The following is an 18,070-nucleotide window of genomic DNA, read 5'->3' on the forward strand; positions in this document are numbered from 1 at the left end:
AATAAATTTTTCTTAATGTTTAGCTGGAATCTTATCCCTTGCAACTTGAAGCCATTTGTTCATATTTTAGTCTCTGGAGGAGCAGAAAACAAGCTTGTTCCATCCTTTATATGACATTCCTTCAGGTATTTAAAGATGGTTATCATATTACCTCTCAGTCTTCCCTATGCCAAGCTAAACATACCCAAGTCCCTCAGCCATTCTTCATAGGGCTTGGTTTCCATATCTTTTACCACCTATTATTCTCTGAACACATCCCAACTTGTTGATATCCTTCCTAAAATGGAGCATATTTTAAACCCTTTTGCTGAAAAGTGGTAATAGGATGGGGGCGAAACATCTTTTAGCATACACAGAAGGTAGTGAGCATTTTTCACACATGGCTACAGCTTTAAAATCTGTCCACAAACACTTCTTGTGGGAGAGAGAATTACAAAAATATTGGATACTGGAACATTCCTGAGATGTATTCTTTCAGCAACCCTTTTCCAAAAATCTGTGACTGAGAGTCCTGATGGTAATAGTATTCACTGTGATTAGAAGATGGAATTGTCAGTGCCAAAACCAGTCGCCCACCTCCCCACCCTGGTGTTTTACTTATGGAGGGAATAGTGCACCAGTTTGGGGAGATACTCTTTCTGTGTTTCCAATCCAAATTGTTAATGAATCTTCAGAACTGTAAAAATTTAGTCTGGCATGGACCAAATGCTTTGTTTTGGTTCAGACACCTCCTAAATCTTTTTGAAACAATCTAAATCAGGGATTCAGGATTTGCCCAAATCTGAAGCACAGCCCTAATGATAATGACAAGATGTTGTCCATTGGCATCATTGGGAGTTCAGCCAGCATATGTAGAGAAGGGAATGTTGTGTTGCTGAACTTTAAACACAGCTGGTCTGAACATTCTATGCTGGATGATCTTCATAGCTTGGTAAAGCCCCTGGATGCAGTAAAGGTGCTGCAGCATTTGTATTATGCACATGCTAAACAATGTCACTGTTCCAGAACACAGCAATCAAAGGAATTATTTTCATTTCTCCTTTAACATTTTGTCTGGCCAAAATAGACCTTCACACCTTTGATTACACAACCTGGAAGATTTGCTGGTTCCCAGGGTTCCTGTGGAAAGTCTAAGAGCATTTGCCAAGGTCTTCTGCCAAGGTTTAGCATGGGCGGGAGCATCTGGGTGTGCCAGTGGTGTTTACTGAATGCTCAAGAAGTGAGAGAAATGCTGAGAAATGTGGATAGGTGGGCTACCAATGATCCCTCCTCTGATAGTATCCTTGGAGCATTTAGCTGAAAGGGAGAACAAGGACAAAGTCTAGCCATGTGGTACACTTGTTGTCAGTTTGCCAAGAACTGACATAGAATCTAAAATTAGCTCAGAAGAGCCACATTGCTCATTCAGTAAGATTCCAGAACAGACAGTACATGGTGCTGAGATGGGACTAGAGTGTCAAAAAACACTTCTAATAAATTGGAAAGCTGCAGTGGAATGGCAAGAGCATGGCACAGAAAGAATAGTATGCAAGGTGGCTGTATTCCATTTGATAGCAGGAATGCCAATTAGACTGCTTTGGGACTTATTAGAACAGATGCAATGGTTCATAATCCAGTAGTTTCAAAATAAAGACAATACAGTGAGTAAAATGGGTCTATATTGATACTACTAGTCAGCTTCAGCAAAGGTTCTAATCAGTGTCATAAACACAGATATGAGTAACCATGAGTATAACTAAAGTGGGAACTCCAGGACATAGGTCAGTTTATAAGTATGAACATAGGTATTCTATGCAATGAGAATTAATCTATTCATCCTCAAAACATCTCAGGATATTTTCAGGTGTTGATATTATGCTCTGGCATTCACAGCCTTGAGCTCATTGGGGGAAAGGAAGCATATCAATGAATAAATACATTGGCTGAGATCTATGGAGCATAAGTCTCTGCTTGCAGAGTTATGCATTGATTGTGTTATACAACCTTGTGTTGAACACCAAGTGCACAACCAAATTCAAATGAGCATGTGCATTGACACACACATGCACATACAGAACTGCATGAACAATGGCATTGCATATACATGTCCACTTTGATAACCTTGAGCTGAATACATTCCACATCAAACAACAATGGCTAAATGCTTCTATAGGGGAACGTACACATACATAAGACACCAAGAAGTTTCTGGCCATAAATACAATATTGGCACAGTTTCTTCATTGCATTCCCACACTAAAATACCAACAGATGTGAGTTTGGTGAGGGTTTGTGGAACAATCAGTAAGAGATGGCAGTGCACATGGAAGTGAATAGATGTGTTTCTTCCTTTTTTGAAACTGTGTATGTCATGACTAACCCTCTTTGTAAACCATCATTCTTGTCACATTTTGTTTAAGCAACTAATCTCAGAACATTTAAAAGACCTTCTAAAAATGTACAGCCATTCCTAGTCTTCTGTTGTCAACAGTTTTCCCCGCTGCCTTCTGGAAAGTCATATGGACCCAGGCATATTTCTGAAAAAATATCTCTGGCAGCAGCCCAGCTCTGATCCTGTTAGACTGAAAGGATGCAGGAATACTGTATGTGAATATCTCTGTAGTGTCCCTGTCAACTGGAAGAGTTCATGGAGATTACCTAATTTTGTGTCCTGTTTGTAGAAGTGGTGGTTTGTAGTTCACAGATGCTAGAGTGGGCAGTCTTCCTCTTTTGGAACTTGCTTGTTGGGAATTTGCCATTGCTTGCATTTCAGCAAGTGAATATGCCCTGAAGCTGTGGCATAGCTAATCATTCAGAAGGAAGAAATGAAGAATGGGATGGAACAAACTATGCACCAGACACAATGAGCACCTGAAGTGGTACTAGTTTCTATTTTTATGGTTTGCCAGAGTTAGAAATTGTTACCAAAAGCACATATGCAGCACAAAAAAGGGGAAAGCCTGTGGCACCTTCAACATGAATTCATTTGTTTTAGCATCATTGTTCATATGTGATATTTTATTTCATCAGGTGGAATAGAGTAATTGAATCCTGGGTATATAAGCACATCAAGCATGATTGTTGAGTTGGCAGTAGAGTTAAATGGGTTATAGAAATAATAGGGATGTAAAAATTCATAAAATTCATTCTCACAGGGAAGAACAAATAAATTTACAATTTTCCTGCTCACTGCATGAAAGTTATCAAAAACTGTGTTTTTCTAAGACTACCAACAGTTTAGTTCTTATTCTTCACAAAAACAAACATGATTTTTCTTTTTTTTTTCTTGCACAGAAAGTGGCAATTCTGCACAAGAAACAAATTTCCTGGAAAGAAAAGAGTATTTTGTGCAGAAAGGTTGCTTTCTGTGGGGAAAATACTGTTTTATGAGCAGGAAAATTGTTTTCTATGCAGAAAATGCTGTATTCTATGCAAAACAAAAACAAACCTACATGCATTTTTCACACAAAGTTTTGAAATGTAGAGTTTCTCACATATCTAGGATTCCCCTAATCAGGGTTTCCTGATGCTCGAGAAACCCATGTTTTGTCCATATTTTGGGGGTGGGGTAAGGTAGGGATATGTTCACATCACTAACAGAAGATGGCAATTGGATCGTTAAGGCTGGTCATATACAGTACAGTCTGACATCGATAAACAAATACACCTGTCTGCTAGGCTATGAATTGCCTCCAAAGTCTGTCTCAAACATTGTACTTCATACGTCTGAGGAGGATGACTCTAATCCACAAAAGGGCATGTTAAAATAATTCTGTGTGTCTTAAAGGTGACATAAGACTGCCTCTAGTTGAAATGACTGCACTGAAGCAATGGGATAGGTGCAAAATCAGTTAGTCAGATTAGAAGATGATATGCTCCGATCATGAAGGAGGATAAGAGAAGCAAGAGGTCTGAGGAGCAACTGATCAAAAGTGGCTATTATTGCCCCTTTCCTAACTTATAAAAAGCATCAGAGCCAAACAAGGGAAAATAGAGGATCTTAATTGGGGGGGGGGGCATTATAAGTTTAGTGAATTTCTTTTTTAATTTTTTTCTAACTTCCATGCTAAGAAATATGTCAGTGGAGGATTGACTAGACAAGGATGCATGATATGGAATATTCATATCACTCATTGGCATAAATCCAGCTGTTGGACCTAATTAGAGTAGAATCACTGGGATTTACATTACTGTTGACTTTTGCAATTAATTCAGGGGGGTCTAACTCTAATTGGTATGAGCACATGGATTTAGATCACAGTATTTTGGGTGTATAAATAATAAGAAAATTACCTAAGATGGAGGGGCTGTACTAACTTTAAAAAGTGGTTTACATACTTTTGCATACTTCCATAAACTTTCCTATCCATATATTAAACGCACTGAAATAGAGCCAATGGGAGAGAGACCCGATTTGGAAAAGTTACTTTTTAGAGTACTGATCCCAGAATCTTAGTCAAGATGGTCACTGGCTTTGAAATTTGTCCAAAAGGTAACTTTTCCAAGATCTAAGCAGAACAATGATCAATCTGTCTAAGTACTACCTACTCTGTCTGACAGTAATTCTGCAACATACCTCTTTCACAGCTTCTTTTTAGCCATTGGGTGAAGGGCAAATCTCAGTCTCTCCTTTGTCACTTTCTTGGAAAGCTTCCTTGGAATGCATGGGGAATCCAGCCCCTTTAGCTGCTGAAAGTGGTGTTGGATCTAACCAGCTTGGCAGGACAAAAGATGCTCAGGTGCCAAGCCCTTGGATATGTTTTCTTACTAGATGTAATCTCTCTCCTTTGTTAAACTGCTTGCTGTACTGAACTGGAATTTGTTGGCTGGAGGAAAGAAGTCAAGTTAGTTATAGAACAGGGGTTGTTTGTGGGTGAGTGCATAGCAAAGGAAGATCTTTAATAGAACCCTCTCATTCTATTGTTTAAAACACTGTTGATGTTAGTGTTTGGGGCACATTGGATGGAAGCCTGCTCGTCCCCTCTTCTAACCCTACTCCTAGGTTCTGTGTTGTTTCATCTTTTAACTTCTGTTGCTGTTGCTACAGATTGCCTAGCTGATTTGCCTGTTATGAATTAGGAAAGGGGTAATAAGAACCACTTTTTTCAGTCAGGCAAAATAGCTGGCCAGAACTTCAGAACTCAGAGTCCTAGGGAAAATCAAAACACAGCTAAAAAGCCCAGGGGAAATGCATCATTTGTCCTATAGCCAACTTAGGACCAATTCATTTCATCTACTGAAAATCTTGTAAGTAAACTATTTTTGAACTCCTTTGTGCTTGCTTCATTTGGCCAGACTGTTATTGGTGGAAAGCATATAGAATCTGAGGCCCCATTCCCACTTACACTTAAACTGGTTTGCGATTCGCCTTAGTTTGTGTCGGTGAATCGATTCCAAAAGGTCCGTCATTCTCACTTTGAAAGCAGATCTTTTCATTATCACCTCGTAATTGCTTCTTTTTTGGCACAATTGTCATCCCTACTAGTTTGCGCCACTTCAAAATGCATGTCAATCATCTGCGTGTCATTGGTGACAAAAGTGGCAGTCCGGCTTGGGAACTATTTTTTTTTTCTTTTTAAAATTGATAGATGATTTGATTCATTGGTTTTGCGGCTACTTGCCTCACTGAGCTGCTGTCGGCCTGGTTTGCCACCTGAGTAATTGCAAGTAGTTGCAAAATCAATGAATTGAATCTTCTATAATCCTTTTTAAAAAAATCATGCGCCTATAGGTCACACCATAAGCACAAAGGCAGCACTGGAGTGGGGGGTGGTGGATCTACCAAAAACTGAGGAGGGGTGGTAAACACCCTTCTGCCATTAGTCTCTCCCCTCCAGAATGATGTGATTCAGATCCATTGTTCCCAATTGTTGAACGCACTTTGGAATCAATTTTTTTTAAAAGAACTACCAAAACACTAGTGTCAGGAAAGAGTGGGTTATTTTTACGTTTGCCTCACTTCATCACGATTGAAACCAGTTTCAAATGAGAATGACGGTCATATAACCCGATCAGCAATTAGCTTTAGATCATAGTGGGAATGTGGCCATAGAATAACAGAGAGGAACCCCAAGGACTAGCTATTCCAACCCCTACCTTGAAGAAATGCACCACTATAGCATTCCTCAGAGATGGCCATCCAACATTTCTTTAAATACAGCTCTTACCATTAGATGATTTTTACTGATGTTAAAGTGGAATGTCTTTTCTTTGAGCCCAATGGTCCATGTTCTAGTTTTAGGACAGCAGACAACAAGCTTGCTAAATGTTCTGTATGATATCTCTTCAGATATTTGAAAATGGATATTATATCACCTCTCAGTCATCTCTGCTTCAAGCTAAACATACTCAGCTCACCAGCTCTCTAAACCATTCCTCATAGCACTTGGTTTCAAGACTTTGCCACCCTGGCTGCCCCTTCTGGACATGTTCCAGTCTGTCAATATCTTTCTTGAAGGGTGGTATCTAGTTCTGGACACAGCATTGTGGGTGTGGTCTGACCAAAGTAGAACAGAGTGTTAATATTATTTTTCTAGATCTACAGTCTATATTGCTGTTGATACATTGCATTCATTGCACTGCATTGGCTTTTTTTGGCTGCTGCATCACACTGTTTTCATGTTTACCTCGTGCTCTTCTAAGATCCCTAGATATTTTTCACATATACTTTTGCAAAGTCAGGTGTCACCCATCCTTTATTTGTGCATTTCTGTTCTATCATCCAAATCATTTATAAGATGTTGAGCAACACCAGGCTCAGGAGAGAACCCTGAGGCATGCCACTAGTCCCCCCACCCCCCACCCCCAGATACTGCTGACTCAAGCCTACCATTACTACAGATATTACCTTGCAAAAGTAGGAAGGGAGGAGCTGTAGGCAGAAGAAGCATCCTAGTATCACCCCAGTTAGGCAGCAGTCTAGGTCAATGCAAGTTAGTGATGGAAATCTCTGGCCTAATTCCAATTGCTTATCCCAGATACTATTAGACCCAGTAAATCTATTATTGAAGTACAAACCAATACTTGTGTAAATCCTGTTGATTCAATAGGCCAGCTCTATTTGGGACTTGCGATTGGTAACTTGAGTCATTGGAAACCACAACAACACTGGGAAAGCAGTAGGAAAACAGGAAGACCATATTACAAACTCATTCATGTCCTGAGTTTGCAGGGCAGAGAACAACCAGGGCTCTTGGATATCTCTCATTCATAGGATCTCCATTAGTTGAAGCTGACTTGATGGCAAAAAACAACAATAGCAGCAACAATTGGATTTAGGACAATATTAGCATTATTTTGTGATATTATCAAATACTTAAGTGTCTTTCTATTCCAAAACTGAAGTTTAGAAAGTTTGTCAAGTTTGGGTAAAATCTTCAAAAATGAACTAAAATAAATTCTGCCATTTCTACCAGCTGAATTCATTAGGTGCAGTTATTATTCTCTTCGTGGGGAGGACCATGTTGCACATGCCAGACATAAACATATTTAACCTGAGCAGTCTTTAAAGAATAGTGGTAGCCCTAATTTGGCACTCACACTGTTGATTTCATAGGGATTTGATCCAAAATTTTAAGACTCAGTTTCCTGGGTCTGAAATGAATGAATCTGTAAGTATTGGGTTTCTCTGATATTTGATATTTTAAAAAATCATGAATTTTTCCATCCCAAAGATGAAGACATTTGCAAATGTTGGTAAATTCCTAAAAATAATAAAATAAAAAAAGAAATGAAATTTACACCCATTGCTAATGCAGTATTCCTTGCAATAATATGCCTTTGAAAGCTGTGATCCTGCATAATCACAACTTCCCTGAGCCTCACAATCCAGAAATACTCAGTCATTTTATTGAACACTGCTGTGAATGTTGTGGGTATTCTGAGGGAATTCCTCAAAACCATAAGGCATTGTATAGATGCTGTCCCTATTCATTCAAATGCTATGCAACACTTGTTTCTCTTGTTTGCAAAATTATTTTCTCTTTCCTCCACACCCAAACCTTTCCCAAAATTTAGGTTTTATGCAGATGACAACTAAATACAGCATATGGAGATGAAGACTGGAAAGATAATGCATTCATAGTTCTGGGTCTTCCTACACATTTCACTGTGGGATGAGCATCTTCACCCCTATTAATGAAGAGTCTAGAGCTTAGGAACCCACCCCCCCTTTTTTTTTTTTGGATGACAGCTTCAAGAAATCTCCCAGTCAGTATCTCCCAAGCTCATACCCCACCAACCTATAACAGATTAAAACTGGGATACATGTAGCCAAACGAGATAAAGTGTAGTGAAGGTTGCAAATATTATTAAGGGGGAAGAATGGACAAGCTAAGAGAAGCTGCCGCCCAGGATTATATAGAATTGTAGAATCTTATTGTTGAAAGGGACCACACCCAGTCTATTCCACCATTTTAAACATCTTTCGGTAAAAAAAAGCCCCCTCTAATGTTTAGGTGGAATCTCTTTCTCTTATAATTTGAATCTACTGGTTCATCCACTGGTTCTAGTAGCCTCTGGTACAACAGAAAACAAGCTTGCTCCACCTAATACATGACATCACTTCAAATATTTAAATATAGCTGTGATGTCACCTCTCAGTCTTCTCCAAGCCAAACATATCCAGCTTCCTAAATTATTCTTCATAAAGCCTAGTTTCCAAACCTTTGATCATGTTGGTCATCCTTCTCTGGGCACATTCCAGCTTGTCAAGACACTTCTTGAACTGTGGGTGCCCAGAATTGGACCCAGTATTCCAGGTGAAGTTTGACCAATGCAGAACAGAATGGCATGGCTACATTTTTCAATGGAGACACTATACTCCTGTCGAGGTAGCCCAGAATTGTGTTGACTTTTTGGGTACTCCATCACACTGTTGTCTCATGTTTAGCTTGTAGTCTAATAAGACCACTATGTCTTTTACACACATACTGCTTTTAAGCTAAGTATCATACATCTTATATTTGTGCATTTCATCCCCCCAGATGTCCTGTTGTTGTTGTTGTTGTTGTTGTTGTTGTGTGCCTTCAAGTAATTTCTGACTTTTGATGACCATAGACAATCAGAAGAGGTTTGCAATTGCTTTTCCCTGAGGCTGAGAGCATGTGACTTGCCCAAAGTCACCCAGTAGGTTTCATGTCTGAACAGGGAATCGAATGCAGGTCCCCAGAATCATAATCCAACTCTCAAATTACTAGTCCACACTGGCTCTCTCTAGATGTACTACTTTACATTTATGCCTCCTGAAATTAATGTTGCCGGTTTTGGTCCAGCTCTCCAGTCTGTCAAGGTCAGCCTTCTCTCTATCCCCTGTTAGTATTTCACCATTTGTTCTTCCTCCTGCACCAAACATAGAAAAAAAAACAAAAAAAAAAACAAAACAAAAACCCCAAACAAACCCTTTTATTATTTTTATTTTTCGTTTTCCCTGAGTCTGCAGGGAAGGGCAGGATTCCACCTCCTCTTCTGCTCTGTATCCCCTGCTGAATCGAGTGAGAACTCCTGTATTTTGAACTCAATTTCAATCAGTGGAAGTAAGAGGGAAAATAAGAGAAGGAGAGGATATTTTAAAAAATAGCTGAAAAACAGGAGGAAAGATGATTAATCATGACTGTTTGACCAGGACAACTGGAGGGTATGCAAGCTTTGGATGAAGGATTTCAACCTGTTCCTTTCTAGCCGGTATTCATCAGACAAGACTGACTGTTGCTCTTGATGCATGTCCACAACTTCATTATTTAAAAACCCCAACAACAAACTTTACTTGTTCTCATAGAAATTGTTGCTGCCATTGAGATCATCTTTTTTGGGTGTTCTGACTCTGTCCTAGTTCTAATGGCCCACTTCACACTTTTTAGGAAGAATGACCTACTTTTTCTGAGGAAGGCCAGGGAGAATCATGTGCACATCAAGTCTGAGAGGGCAATGTGTGCTCCACATGTCAATGGAGTGAGGATGACCTTTATTTAAAAGCAAAGGCAGATGGCTGGGAAATGAATGAAAGGTTTCTGACTGTTTCAATGTGAGATTGTCTGGATACAGGCAAACAAAAATTAAGTCTGAACAATAACCAATCAACTTTAAGTTTGACCAACTTTAAGTTTGGCCAAAGTCTTCAGTGAAGGTACATTTTCCAAATCTGCAGTCTTCAAAATGAGTAATATCTCCTGCCCCCAAATTCCTCCACATGGGACAAATGTGGCAGGGCGTATGTGTCAACATTTGTTGTTCTAACTCTTTTTTTTTACTTTAAAATCAAAACAATAGTGTTGTTATTCTGAAATATTTTCTGGCACTTTCAAGAACTAAGTGCATCATTTTATTCTTGCATGGGTTTCTTTTTAAGGCTGAAACACAGCTGAACAAAAAAGTCTCATTTTCTCCTTTCTGTCTTTTCAATTTCTTTTTATAGTGCACTATAGTTGTAGTGCATTTGTGGATCAGTGAAATGTCACTTTTTTACTTTTGTACTATAGCATTATAACTTTTTTAAAAATAAGGGAAAATGCCTTTCAACTCATTTGGGACCATCTGAGCAAAATATACCCCCCCCCCCTTAAAAAACAAAGAAACTTTGGAACAACCCCAGTGCAGAAACAAGAAATGGCTACAAACAACTCCTAAAAAATAATGGAATGAGTGGACACTAAGGCAACAACAATTAACAAAACCTAGTAAAACTCAAAGAGCTATATCATGAGAAGTGTCCAATTTGGCAGGGACAGTCCCAGTTTAATTGTTGGCCTTCCTGCTTTTTCAGCTCCTTTTAAAAACATCCCAGTTTCTCTGTCTTCCTCTCACTTCCTCCCCATTGTCCTCACCTTACTTCCATTGCTGCAAAGTGTAGAAGCAGTTTGCACTGAATGAACACAGCAGGTGGTAGAGGAGAATAAGGGGTGGAAACTCACCCTTCTTTTTTGTAGACTCAGGCTAAAGCAAGCAGCCGCAGTTTAATCCTAGCTTGGGTGTCCTTCCTCATTAATAACTTTTGCCATCTTGACCACACTCTGATGTTGCTTGGCCACATGTGTCCGAGTTTTCATCTATGAAATGTTGGAAGGCATGTACCCCTTAGAACAATCTAGACAAACTCAAAGAATCACTATTTGAATAACCAAAAGCACTGACTAAGGAAAATCGTTTACTCTTTTTAAAGTGCCTTATCCCTGACAGGATAGAGACATGTTTAAATTTACAAATGGGTTTTACCGTATTCGCTGTGGTTAGGCAAATGCAGCCCATATACAGCATGGATGCCAGCTGGGCTTATTCTGTGGCTTTTCAAGAATGGGAAAATCCCATTTTTGAAAAGGCACAGAATAAGTCCACCTGGCATCCAGGCTGTATACAGGCTGCACTCACCTGGCCATGGGTTAATGCGATAAAACCTGTTTGTAAATTTAAACATGCCTCAATCCTATCAGGGATAAGGTGTTTTCAAAAGAGTACACTGTTTACTCTTTTATATTTATTGTTTTTATGTACAGCGCTGTGCAAATCTACAGCACTATATAAATAAATAAATAATAATAATCTCAATACACTCTCTTTCTCACTTTCTCTTCTCAGAAGAGCAAATAGTGAGCAGATGAGTGGGCAAAGTACCCCTCACCTCTCTCTCTGCTTCTCCTCAATCCATCATATCCAAAATATCATCTGAGAGTTGTAACAGAGCAGTAGTGGATTAGCAGCAGTGAGGCGGGGGGGGGGGGAACGGACATTTTTCTGATCCAGGATGCTCTAGTCCAAGAGGGTTAGAGGAACTGCAAAACACCCCCCCCCCATCCAAACCCCCAAAATGATTGGAAGTCCCTTTCTGGTTTTGACAAACTTTCTTTTAATGTTAAGCAGTGTTGACGGGGAGGAGATGGGGGCAGAAGCTCTGAAACATGTTTAAAAGATGAATGGCCACTTCCAGAGGGTTCCAGGAAAAGCACCTCTCTACCCCTTTTTGGGAAACGGCAGGAAAAAAGTGACCTGGAAAGGTTGGAATGGGTTGGGGACCACAAAAGCAGCCTTGTGGACTGAAATTTGCCCACCCCAGTAGTAGGAGGGAATATCCCTGTTACCATTCTGATCTTGGTGTTATTGCTCTTGCTCTTGCAAAGGCTTTGTCTCCATACACCCAAAGGTCTGTTTCCCATCCTTTTTGTTGTTGTCTTGTTTAGACAACAGACAACCCAACTGACAGTTCTGGTGTGGGCTGTCTGGTATGTTCCCCAGCAGAATTGGGGTATAAGGATATTAGTGCATGTTCACACATGTGTGCATGGATTTCATTTGCATCACAGTGGGTTAATCATGTTCTTTAACTTCTGCTTAACTTAACTTTAGCAATGCTAAACATTACAAGAGAGATACTTACATTGTAAACCACAAAGAATACAGTATTTTAAAGGAAAGGCAGCAACCTTCTTGGCAGCCAGTAATATAATTCTATTGGGATGGGCAAACGACACAGGAAGGAAAGTTGCCGAACAGCACCCTGGGAAATCTGGCTAAAATTAAAAAAATTGATGGCAACAAGACTTAGAAATGGATTGCAATGAGCTTTTGCACCTTCATGATAGTGTGATTTATGTGATATCGCAAAAACATTCACAACATTTCGCTGTGACTGAAGTGTTCCTGGAGCATTCCTCTTTACTGCTGCAGCAAGTATGGATATCATGCAGCATCGTGCAAAATATTCAGCGCAATTGGGTGAATAACTCGGGAACATTCCTTTTCCAACCACTTCTTTTCCTTGTGTGATAATCTCCTATGATTCTATTTTGGATTCTGTTTCTGAACTCCTGCACTTGAATTTCAGCTAGTCTCAGATGAACAGTCAAGATGTGCTCATCTTTGCTAAAGTCTGAAACATATGGATTGGAGAATCTCATCACATTTTCAAACTAGAGACATGGGCTATACTAGTATGATGCAAAAGAATAATTCAATTCCCCTGTCATGTCAGAAGGAAGAAATAGTGTGGATTTCTGTACTAGCAGGGAACTGGACAAGGCAATCATTGCCATTGATCCATCCACACATCTTTTTATTTATATCCTGTTTCCCCCAAAGCTAGGACTCAAGGCGGCTTACAAAATAAAGAAAATTACAAATAAAAACATATATGGTTAAATGTTGTGATCAAAATAATTTTTAACATGCCAACAGAATTTAGATTATTTAAAACACTGATTTACTGCCAACAACAAAACAAACAAAAAAAGACACTGATTTACTGTCAACAACAAAACAAACAACGACAAAAAGAGCCGACTTCAGGGTGGTGTGGGGGCGAAGCATCTGCACAATGCACGTCCTGACTCCACCCCCAAGCCAGCATCACACTGCCCGCTCAACCAGACAGTGGGCAGTGTTTTGGTGGCGTGGCTTTTAGATGCCAGATGTCAAAGAAACCCTGCAGAAATGTGGTGGCAGCAGCAGCAGCAGTAGTGGCAGCAAAGGCACTCTTTCCTTGGTGCAAAAAGGAGTGGCTTTCTGACACTTCTTTTTGCACTGGGAAAAGGCCGAATCAAGGCTGTGGCATGCGGTTGCTGCAGCCCCGAGCCGGCGCACAAAGAGGCAGCTTGACACTGGCCCTTTAGGACTGTCTGTTTTCAGCCTTAGGAAATGTATGCTAAAAAGTCCTTTTCTTGCAAAACAAGCAGTGTCCTCAAACCTACTGGAATATACAAGTCTTCATTTTCTAATGAACAAGACAGAAAAGAGGATGTTCACTTTTACAGCACTACAAGTATATGATGGCGGAATTATACTGCTATATTGTGGAAACAAATTTACTGGGGGAGGATGCTGTACATTTTATGTTCCAAAAAGGTTTTAAATGGTTTTTAACCTAGTGCTACTTTAATTTCATAGTTTACAGAATTTTTTTTAAAAAAACATTCTGATTAATTTTATCTGTTTTCTATTTTACCCCTTTGTATGCTGCCAGGGGCAACATTCTGAAAGAATGTTACTTGATGTTTTTAATTTGTTGCCTGCTTTACTTTATTGTACCCTTTCCTGTATTGTTTTGTATTATTTATATTTATTATACTATCACTTCTTAGATTGTATGCCATAGGCAGGTTTACTTTATCTATTTTATTGTTTGTATGTACAGCGCTATGTAAATCTACAGCGCTACATAAATAAAGCATAATAATAATAATAATAATAATAATAATAATAATAATAAATAAGTAAATAAAAGGTGGAACTAGAATAAATAATAAAATCAATGCCTTTTCTAGATTGCCAAAATCTGCTGGCGGAAGCAGCCACCTCACTCTCTCTAATAATAAGGCCAAAGGCTCTGAGCATGATTTAGCTAAACATGGTGGGAACCAGAGAGTGGAGGATGTGGAATTCATTATTTCATTTTTCCATGGACTTTCTCACACCAGCCTGCTGTCCCTCCACCATTGTGCTAGTTTAAGAGTGAAAGCATGCTGGTTTGGCATCAGTTGTTATCAGATTTTCCCCCACTACAGTGTTTGGGTGAAACATGGTCGCATAATCTGTTTTCCACACTGCCAGACACTGCCAGACACAAGGTCTGGGAGGAAGGGTGGGAATGAACAGTCATGGTTGCCAACAGATCCCTGAAGATGGCTGCTATGTGAATGTGTACACAGCAGCCAGCTTTGGGAGATGGTTGGAAGCTGTGATTACTCCCCCCTTCCCCTCCCAAAGCTCAGGACTGCTGTATGTACATCCACACAGCAGCCCCATGCAAGTGATCGTTGCTACCAACTACTTCCAGAAGCTGGCTGGTCTGTGAATGTGCACAGAGCAGCCAGCTTTGGGGAGTTGTTGGTGTCTGCAATCACTGCAAGGGAAAGGGGGGAGAGAATCAGAATCATGCCCATTCATTCCATGTGACTGCCTGAGATATAGAACTGCAGTTGAAGGAAGCAGTAATGGAATAGCAACAAGACTGAGAGCCTATTGATGGGTTTTGTCCATACATGAAAAAGTGTACTCCAGTAACAAATGGAATACAAGGCAGCAGTGGGATTGACATTACATTGTTTGATAAATACTGGCCAATTTTTTAAAATGTGTTTTTATTTGTAAGCCGCCTTGGGTCCCTTTCTGGGAGAAAGGTGACATAGAAATAAAACAAACAAACAAATTTCTTTTTATCTTGTTTTATCTGTAACATCAAGCGATAAAGTCCCATGATTTGCATACTTTCTAGTAACCTTGGCAGAAGTCACATCCAAAAATTGACAGCTATCATTATACCAACCCAGTTTCTCAGCAGCACAATGCTGGAACACAGAAGAATAGATTTCAAATTCCCAGTCACATCCTTCAGAACCACACATAGCTACATTATCTATCTCCTGTACTTGCAATCCTCTTTCTTTCAGAATATCAGATGTGTACAGATTATTACCCAGCCTCTCCATTCACCCACATATGTGAACTTGTTTGTGTACACAAAGACTCAGTGAGCCTGGAAAGGCAGGACTGTTTTGGAGAGGCATGGTGTATAGATGATATCAAGTAATATGACAGTAACATTCTGTGCAGAACACACTATTAAAAGGTATGAATGTAAGACCACAAAGAGAGACTGTGATGTGGGGAAGAGACATGAGAATGGTGTGTGTATGTATTTGGAGAACAAAAAGTGATGGGTAGTGTAGAACTAAAAATGGAAGAAAATTGTGGCCATGTCATTTTTCAATTTGTGGAGATCAGGCAAACACTAGCAAAAAGTACTTCTAGAGCCATTGGAAGTTTTGTGCAAACATAGGCATGTGTTGTCATAGTCCTGCTGAAGCCATGGAGACTGGGCCCTGTCAGCTGACTGGTTAGGAGATCAGCAGGGAAGGATAGTGTGACCAAGATGCTGAGCCATAATGGCTTTGGGAGGGCATGTGGGAAGCATATGTTACAGAGAAGCTTAGCCATGTTGGCCTCAAAATGGTGCTTTGATTTTCTTTTTTTAAAAGAAAACATTTGTTGTCATCTCCTTAGCACTTTGTCAAAGTTGTGATCTTGGAGAGGCTGCATAAGCAAGAGATTATGCTTGGCTACTTGCCTTTGGTGTAATTCACATTTATGACCTTGGGTGTACCTTTTACTCACTGTTTTATTGTTAATTGCCTTGAAGATAAAAAAAAGTAGTCTATAAATGGAATATACACCTAACATATGAACAAAATAAGTATCTTCTACAACTAGATCTGTACTTTCATATGCCTCATATCTCTTTCTTCCTCTCCTAATACAGTTTCTGGAGGAGAAAAGACAATCTCCCTTTTTGATCTTGCCACTGATCTGAAGGGCATCTTTCTGCTAGACATTGTGAAGGAACATCAGCCTCTTACTTATGCAAGTAAATCCACAGCATCCTTGTAGTATCAAATCTGTGCAATATCCTGTCCAGTCTTTGGGGAAATTCTTCCTGTCCTTCCACAAAGGTTTATGAAGTACTCCAGGATAGATCCACGTCAAAGAAATAAGAAGCAGCAAGTGATAAGAGAGCTTCTGGCAGCCTTTTGTATTCTTTGGCCAGGAGCATTGGAGATTTTACAGAGAGGTGACCCAAAGGAGTGAAAGGCAGAAAACAGTGACCTTTTCAATGTCCCAAGAGGAAGTTACTAATTAAAGGAGACGGTCCTGGCCAGCCAGTAGGTGGCAGGGCAGCTCTTTGAGTGAGATCTTCTTTGCTCCTCCTCCATGGAGGCCAAAGCAGACCTTGGTTGGGGGGGAACCATGTGAAAGTGCCCAGGCAAGCCAAAGAAGCAGGAACACAGGAACAAGTGCTTCCACTCAGTCAGTTAATGACTTCCTCTATGATTCATTAATGAAGCCAAGCAAAAATAAATTCAAGCTAATCGTTTCTCCTCTCGTCCTGTATTTATCTATTTATTACATTGCTTTCTTCATCCCTCGTGGATGTTAGAACCAGACAATACGTCTGCAAGAAGAAGCATGAAAACACGTCCAAGCCTGGCCTTTGGCAAACTTCACTGAAACTGCGAAACTCATTGCTGATCCCTGTTGACCTTCAGAGCCAAGTTTGGCTCAGGGCTGCTTCAGGTTTTTGAAGGTGATTTAGTTCCACTGAAATCAATCCACAAGAGGAGACCATGCTGTCAAGGGCAGATGTGTCTTCTTCACCATCTTTCAAAAGTCAAGTTCCTTTGTATCATATTATACTGTGAAAGCATTGCAAAGTTCCACTTACAGAGAAATATTGGAAGCTGCCACTGGTCACTGTACTGTTTATATGACGGATGGGTCGGAAGGCCAATTTTCTGCCCTGAGAAGCCTCTGAGGGCCAGGAAGACTGCCTAAAATTGGAAACAGTGAGACAGTGGAGTTTATCAGACAAAGGAAATTGGAAGTATAATCCAATGGCAATCCGAATGCAATCATGGGGTTTCACGTTATTGCGTGATAGACTACCACACACAATTTCAGGCAATGGCATGCTATTTTCGGGCAATGGGGAGTAAGTTTGAACGCAATTTGAATTCATGTGAATTCGCTGAACTAGTGAATTCAGGTGAATGCATTCTGGCCCCACTTTCTTTTCATTCGAAATTAAGAGAAATTCCTCCCATGTGATAAACTCCTCTAAGTCTACTTCTAGATTTGGAAAATGGTTTTTTAAAATGTTAAGCATTAAAGGGAGAGGAGGGCAGAGACCTAGTTAGAAGGTGAATTGGTGCAATCTGCAGGATTTCAGAAAAAGCAATGGGGAGGCTGGGGTGGAAAAATGACCTTGGGGGCTGCATGAGGCCCTAATGGGGAAGGTCAAAGGGTGATCACAAGGCCTTGACCCTTCAGACCCAGAGGGACTCATTGTCCAGCTCTGGTTTACATTGACAGATAGCATCTCAGCAGGGATCCTTCCCCAAATGATCCAGACAATAATCATGAAGGTCACTGACCTGCTAACTCACAGTGTGAATCTCAGGTGATCCTATTCTCAGCTGTGCAGAAATGTCCTTTATGGCATAATCTCTCAGGATAAAGATCCTCAACTGTTGTCATGAACACATAGGTAACATGAATGGCGGATGCTTGATATAAGTCAGCATGGGCAAAGTGTGGCCCTGGATTGACATTGGCC

The sequence above is a fragment of the Sceloporus undulatus genome, chromosome 1, assembly GCF_019175285.1.
Source record: "Sceloporus undulatus isolate JIND9_A2432 ecotype Alabama chromosome 1, SceUnd_v1.1, whole genome shotgun sequence".
Lineage (NCBI taxonomy): Eukaryota > Metazoa > Chordata > Lepidosauria > Squamata > Phrynosomatidae > Sceloporus > Sceloporus undulatus.